The sequence below is a fragment of the Canis lupus genome, chromosome 28 (genome assembly GCF_003254725.2).
Source record: "Canis lupus dingo isolate Sandy chromosome 28, ASM325472v2, whole genome shotgun sequence".
In the NCBI taxonomy this organism is placed as follows: domain Eukaryota; kingdom Metazoa; phylum Chordata; class Mammalia; order Carnivora; family Canidae; genus Canis; species Canis lupus.
Window position 1 is genome coordinate 27340017 of NC_064270.1, and position 8279 is coordinate 27348295.

Below are 8279 nucleotides of genomic sequence, written 5' to 3' on the forward strand. Positions count from 1 at the left end.
TATCTTAAAAGAGAAAGAGCCACCTGTGCTAGGTTTTGAAAGGTTTGTGAGGATTTGCCAAGAGGACATGGCAAATGGAGGCGGTAGGGCACTCCAGAAAGAGCGAACAAAGCCACAGAGATGTGAAAATGCTTTTCATTCTGTGCTTCACCAAAGTATCCACAAGTTGATCAACACAGGTAAACTTGTTTTGAGAATCATTAATCCATACTCATCAGGATACTTCCACTTGCATGAACTCAAAGCTCTAATTCAAACAGGCTTAAAGAAGGAACTGGATTGGCTCACATGATTGGAAAGCCCAGAGATGGGGAAGCTTCAGGTTTTGTTGAGCCAACAACTTAATGACCTCTTCAGAGCCATTTTTCTCCTGTTCCCATGCTCTCTTGTCTATGGTGTCTAACGGTTTTATACCAAGGCTGGCTCCTCTCCCAGTTATTTTACCATAATTAAGACCATACAGACCTTCTCTTTCACATTCAGTAAGAGACAAAAAGTACATCTTCCTCCCTGTCTTCCCAAATGAAATCCCTGAGATTTACTCTGATTGGCCTGTGGCCTGAGAAATGGAATGTGCCCATTGGCATAACCCAGTCAGGGCATACTCCTGCAACACACGTGGATACTGTATGTGGAGGAGGAATGAAAATTCGAATGGAAGGGAGGACTCCTGGGGCTTTGGCTGGAGCAATTAGAAAGATGGAAACACCATTGGCTGAAATGAGGACTACATTGGGCGGAACAGTTTCCAGGAGGGAGGTCAGATTTAGTCATCAACTTTGAGATGCTCATCAGACATCCAATTGCCATATAAGCGAGAACTTAAATACACAAACACTGAGTTGAAGGTAGAGGTCTGGGTTACACATGTAAACTTTGGTGTCATCAGTGTATGCATGAAATAATTTTAAGCCCCGAATTTCCCTGTAAAGAGATTATACAATGCTTAATACATGTTGAGTGTTTAATAAATGTTTTTAATTATAATTACTATGAATTCCTCTTGGAACTTTTCTATAACACACTAATAATGATGAATAGTGAATAATAAAATAAATGAATAAAAAGATTGCCTGCAAATTGACTCCAGTAACAAGACGGAACAAAGGGTTTTAAAAGAATTTAATCTTTAAAAATACATCTGTCAAAAACTTTTTGTTAGGAAGGATATCCATTTTCATCATAATGAAGCAGTTTGCAAATTGCTTTAATTGTTTCAGGGAAGTTGTTTTCTTAACTCATTTACCTATTTCTGATCTCAGTAAATTTTTAGGAAATATTTCTATTTCTAGAGGCCCTTTAGGTGGGAGTTTGATATCCATTGAAAGGATGAACCAGTCCATGTATAAATGATTCACTTTGAGTCTGTGATGTTTAACCTATTTCTTGAGGACTTTCTTTCTTTTTTTCATGGTTGGATGTTAAAAGCTGATTGCATCAACTCTATGGTTCATCCTGCTCTGAAAGGGTCTTTCAGAAAGCAACTGACTGCCCCCTCTGTATTGTTTTTGTTTTTCCCTAACATATGCATTCTGCTTACAGTGTGCCCTGCATTATTCTAAGCGCTTTATGCGTATTACTCAGTTAATTCTGACAATACACTATAAAGTCGGTGCTCTTATCCCCATTTTCAGGGGAAGCAGCTGCAGCACAGAGTGGTCACAACTTGCCCCAGGTCACACACTATTTCTTAGCGGATCTAGGTTTTCCCAAGGGCATCACGATGTAAAATTTTTTATGTGTCCCTCTTGGTCGACTGGACCCTTCAGTGGCCTTCGGCCAGCCTCACCATTCCTGCTCCAGGATGCTAGGATTCATCACTGTGTTGTGTAACAGCTGCTGAGGTTCAAGACTCTGCAAAGGCATTTCTTCTTTTCCCAAATGCCCCGGGACTCTTGTGCACAAATACATGTATGTGCACATGTGCACACACACCCACGTTATAATCAAAGAGAGGGTGGGAGAAATATACAAAGGGGACCTCTCAAGTGATAGCAAGTAAAAAATTAACAAGTTTTTGTCTACTATCTACATAGCTGTGAGCAAGGCCTTGAACTCCCAAAACACCTCAAGACTAACATATGGTACTATGATAAGGGTTTATAGGGATACTCATTGCAGATAATAGGGTGAATGTTTGCCTAAAAGGAGACAGACTATGGGAGGGTGCTGCATGGTGAGTAAATTAGCTGGTATTTCCTGAATAGGTGTAGTCACCCAAATAAAAATTTATTTCCTAACCCTGGGGCAGACCCAACTTGAACCACTGTAGACAGCAGTGCTAACTCAAGAGCACTGAGAATTCCCAGTTTCTGACTTCATGGCAATTGCACATTTGACCCATTGTGCCCCCAGGGCCCTCATCTCCTAGGGATATCTGCTCTCACCTCAATTTTCCTGTCTCCTAATTTAAACAAGTCACTTACGTGGTGATAAGTCCTAGAAGGTTTGTGGAGATGGAGGGGTGTAACTTTTGAAGCAACACAAGCAACTTGCCCCTGGAAACCCCGCCGGTCACTTTTCTGCAGGCTCCCCATCTGTCCTGCTGCCTAAAAATGTCCTCTCAACTTCTTTAGACATCTCTTTGATTTTTACCCCACTCCCAAACTCCTGAGCCTTCCTTGTGTAGAGAGACTTAGCTATGCTATGGTTTTCTAGGATTAGAGACCACACTTTGGGTGCCTTGTCCCCTCCAGTCAAAGTGGATCCCCATAGAATGTTCTCCTAAATAAAGGCAGTCCTGCCCTAAGAGGAATTCTGACTCTAACTGTTAAGATAACGATTTCTTACCTCTACTTTTTAGATATCATTTGAATCCAAACTAACTTATGTATCCCTCCTCAAAAGATTCAAAATTATTCTTTTCAGCTTAAGATGCAAAGACAACAGCAAAAAAAAAAAAAAATTAGCTGAAAAGGGAATCCACTTTATGGTATGAATTACATAAATTTATACCCAACAAACAGTTCACTTTGGCACACATGCACACACACGTATCACACACATACACACTCTAAGTAGTGAATCATATTCAGGCCTAGTGTAGGTTTCACGTAAGGTTTACTGCCAACTTCTCTGCTCTAAAGTACAGATGAGACTTTAGTCAGGGGTGGCTAAACATTGTCTCTAGTGCTAGCTTGGACTTTTCTCTCTCAACTGCTTGTCCTTGTCTGTTTCTATGCCTGTGTCAGTGGGGTCTTCTGAGAAGCAGAACCTAAGATGGGATCAGACATGCAAAAAATGTTTTCAGGGAAATGTCTGTGAAGAATAAAAGAGGAGAAAGCGAGAGCTGATAGGGAAAACCATCATACTGCAATGCAGGTCAAACACTCATGAGAGGAGAAAGGGAAGGAAAGATGGGGTTGTACGAGTCTCAGGCCTCAGCAAAGTTCTGAGAAAGTCTTGGCCAGGTTCACAGAAAGTCCCCAGATGAAGGTGGCCCTTTGCAGGAATCTTACTTCAGCAGGAGTGGATGGGATCCGGTACCTTTGCTATGCTCAGTCATTGGCTTAGGGCAGCTGGCGGAAGTGTGGCCTCTGCAAGAGTGCCATGGTGGGCCCAGTGTATGGCATACAGGCTGTCTGTCATCTCTGCTCCTGCAGCAGGTTCTCTCAGAGGAATCTGAATGGCACACCTCTGTGGCCACCACAGGGTCTCACCTTGTTCCCTTTCAGGTCTCTCTGGAAGTGATGCCAGCTTGGTCACTTCCTCATTAAAACTGAAATTGAGTATGTTGCTTAATTTCACAAACATTCATGGAATCTCTATAACCATATTCCAGACATTGCTCTTGGTACTAAGGATGCGAAATAAATAATATATTCTTCACCCTCCCAGGAACTTATCATCTGATAAGGGAACTGGACAGTGATCCAGTTATGAAGCAGGATTAAGAGGTATAAGGTACTTTGAGAAGACTGAGGAGTTGGCGTTACTTTGAGGAGAGAGGTTGAGGGAATAGGGAGGACAGAGAAAGGCTTCTTAAAGTAGGTAACATGGGGTGTCCAGACCCTGGGGCCCAATGCTCCTCAAATGGCACCAGGGTCTGTGTGGCCTCAGACTTTTCCTTATTAGCCCACAGGAACCAATGGCTTTGGAAAGGACTTGAGAAGTCTGACCTATACTCAAGAGCTGAGTTCATGTGCTCCCAATAGACCATCTCTGATAGAAGAAAAAAAAAAAAAGAAGTCAAGAGTTGGCCAATGGATAAGGCAAAGTCTTATACCCACTTCCATTACAACAACACAGAGGGACAAGTTCTTCCGATACAGAGAATATTTAAAAATGTGGTTCCATTGAGTGTGTGTGAGTGTCCTGGCCATGGGAAAAACCTTGAAAACAGTTTTCTCAGGACAAAAAACCTCTTTGGACTTAAAGGACTCTGAAAATCCCATTTGAACCAACCCCACTCCTCCCCCCCCCCAAAATTCAGAATAATGTTCTCTTACAAGATGACAAGGTATCTGTATATTCTGAACTTGAGACTGAAGGAGAGAACAAGGACAGAGGGGATTGGCTGGACAAAAGCAGCTATTTGGCTCTGTCTGGACATGTGGAAATGGCAGATGATAGCTGGCCACTTCAGCCTCTACTTTGTGACCTTCAAGGAGCCATACACAAGGGAGACAAGAGAGCTGTCTAGTAGAAATGAAGTCACAGTTTTAAAAAAGATCCATAGATTTGTGTGCATATGAATCCTGCCTAATTCGTTGAAGCTGACTGAGATAGAAGTTCATGCAGTATATTTCAGTTGTCACTGTTATTTAACAAAAGCTTTCTAATCTGCTGCAGAATGGATTAATTAGTCTAAGAGACTTTAAAGACCTCCATTTTGCCAGGGGATTAGTCCAATTTAATCCCCCAGGACATTTAATAGGAGCCAGTGCATTAGAACACAGTGTCTATTGACAGATGTGAGAGTTTCCTCACTGTCTTAGGAGAGAATATGCCCTCATCTGATGTTTTGTGCCCCAAAATGGCACCAGTGAACTCAGTGAGAACTACTCTCTCCATATCCCTGGCCTGGCTGAGCAGAGTTCCTGTACCACTTAGCCACTGCTGCAAAACACACCTGCCACCCAAGTCAATGGCTTTAAACACTAGGTATACATTAGTGCTCACGAATTTCCAGATTAGCTGGGTGTTTCTTCTGTTCTTGGCTAGATTCGCTCACATGTCTTTGGTCAGAGTGAGTTGAGTCATCAGTGCTAATCTTGGCTGGGTCTCTCACAGACGTGGTGTTGGGTGGCTTTGAGCTGATCCAAGATGTTGCTGCATTCACATTTAATGACAAATCAAGTCATACATCTGGCCCAGGTAACAAGTGTCGGGAAAGAGACTCCCATTGTTAATGGGAAGAGCTGCAAGATCACCTGTGAAGAGCATGCGTACAGAAGGGAAGGAGGTGAAGAACTGTGGCCATTTTCACCCTCCATCTCACCATCCCTAGCTTGTCTTTCTGGCCCTTCTAACCCCTGTGGGGTCAGACGGTTTTTCCTAGCAATGGGTCAGGCTGACCTTGTCTCTAGACTGCCTTATCCTCACAGCTATTGTCAGAAATGTGGGCACCTTTTTGGTTCATTCGCTTTTGACTTTTGTGGAAAGCAGAGTGTTCCAGTAGAGTACATGTTGTCTTAAACAACTGATGTGTATCTACACAGAGCTGCTTCTTCTTACCTTAAAACAAAACAATTGTCCTGATCAGGTTTTCTGATCAGGCAATCAAGCCTCCATAGTCATCATTCACTGTTGATAATTCATAGAGATCATGACTGTAAGGCCTGACAAACACAAACAATACTTAAAAAAAAAAAAAAGTTGTTTTAGGGACACCTGGGTGGCTCAGCGATTGAGCGTCTGCCTTCAACCTAGGGTGTGATCGTGGGATCCGGGAATCAAGTCCCACATCAAGCTCCTTGCAGGGAGCCTGCTTCTCTCTCTGCCTGTGTCTCTGCCTCTCTCTCAATGTGTCTCTCATGAATAAATTAAATTTTTAAAAAAAGCAAAGCTGCCCCCATACAATACTTTTAAAGAAATCTCCCATCTATTATCACTGAGCCACTAACTGCTCTTTTGTACAAAATGAGAAGAGCCAGCTGATTTACGATTGTTATTACTTCAGAACCACACACCTCTTCTGGTGGTTGCCCAGCTCACAACTTCACCTCCATGTCTGGGTGCACAGGGATGGATCCCCTTGCCCAGGAACACCCAAGAGGATGCATATTCCGTTGCTAATTAATTGAGGGACAGCCTTTGACCTAACCAAGCCAATTGGTAAATAAAAATTCTGGGCTGGCAAGCACAGTGTGCAGCAGTACCAGGTCCAGGGCAGAGAGGATCGGAGGACAACCTGCTGAGGTCTCTAGGGTGGTTGCATTGGTGAGGTTCCATTGGCTTCCCTAGGTCTCATGGTTTAACAACTTATGGATTCCATGAGAAGCTCCAATATTTTTCCAATAAACCTCTCCTCTAAAAAAAAAAAAAAAATTAGCTAGCCAGAATTGACTTGTGTTGCTTACCACCAAAAGAACCATGACCAGCATACCTCCAAAAGTAGACTGTTCAAATAGCTCATGGTCTCTATTTCACTACTGTTTTAAGGTTGGGGTGGGGAGATTAGCCAACATACACAGGGACTTCTGATAATGAGACCTGAGGCAGCAACCTCTATCAATACATTAAATGTACATATCTTTTCACCCTTAAATTCCACTGGTAGGAATTTATCCCACAGATATGCCGTCCTTCCAGATGACAAATGTCTAAGAATATTCACTGAGGCATTGCTTTTAACAGTAAAAGATTGAAAACAATCAAATGTTCATCAGAAGAAGATTGATTGGGGCTCCTAGCTGGTTCAGTGGGTGAGCATCTGCCTTTGGCTCAGGTCATGATCCCGGGTCCTGGGATCAAGTTCCACATCAGGGTCCCTGAGGGGATCCTGCTTCTCCCTCTGCCTGTGTCTCTAACTCTCTCTCTGTGTCTCTCATGAGTAAATACGTAAAGCTTCTAAAAAAAAAAAAAAAAGAAGAAGAGGAGGACTAATTAACTAAATATCCAAGTATCAGAATATTATGCAGCTGGAAAAAATATTGGAACAGATCTATATGCACTGACAAGGAATGATTTTCAGGACCATGGTTAATTTTTCAGAATCCGCTTGCAAAATAGTGTGTAGTACATACTAACCATTTATATTTTTGTTTATTTATCTTTATTTTTTAAAATTTTTATTATTTGAGGGAGAGAGAAAGTGAGCATGCAAGCATGCACATGTATGAGCAGAGAGAGGGGAGGGGCAGAGGGTAAGAAAGAGAGAGAAAATCCCAGACTCCACACTGAGTAGAGAGCCCAATGCGGGGTTTGATCTCACGACCCTGAGATCATGATCTGAGCTGAAACCAACAGTCTGTTGCTTAACCAACTGAACCACCCAGGCACCCCAACCATTTATATTTTTTAGTAAAATATAATGTATATATACATATCTCTGGAAGGACACACAAAGAGCTAGTAAAGGAAGCACTTTATACCATATCAGGTGTGTAGGAACATGCATTACCCATTTACAAACATGAGTGAAATAAAGTTTTTTAAGAAAGAAAAGTACTCTCTGAATGTCTGTGCTCCTATCTTCCAGGGTCGGGAGCCCACACTGGCTGACCAGACCCATGTGGCTGCTGCAGATTAAACCCTGCCCTCCTGTCCTGCTTGGAGAATTTCTCCATCAACTCTAATCAGATTTCCCTTGGGGTGAGCATGGAGCCCAAAGATGAATTGGCAGTGAGGTGAGCTTCTAGGGAACAGGCTTGGGGGACTGACCCTCAGGCAAATCATGGCACATCCTGTGATGACTGTTTTCCCTAAATCTAATCAAATACTTCTATTCTCACTGCTCATCTGAAGACTGACATCTCTTTCTTTCCCCTCCTTTGAACATTGTCCTATCACCCTTCCCCAGCCCTGAATTTCACTCTCAGAATAAAGATAAAATACCAATGAACTCCATTTGTGTGTATATTCATCCTTTCATTAATTCATAACCACTTCAGTGCCAGGCATGGTCCTAGAGGAGTGGCCCAAACAGATAAGGTCTCTGTCCCTCTGTCCTCATGAAAATGCATTCCAAGGTGGGAAAAGTGATTGAAAAACAAACAAACAAACAAATAAAAACCAAAACCACACAGATAATCAAGATAAATAATTATAACCCGTGACAAATGATCTGAAGGAAACACATAAGGTGCTAGGGCATTGGCGTCCAGGGTTGGGTAGGA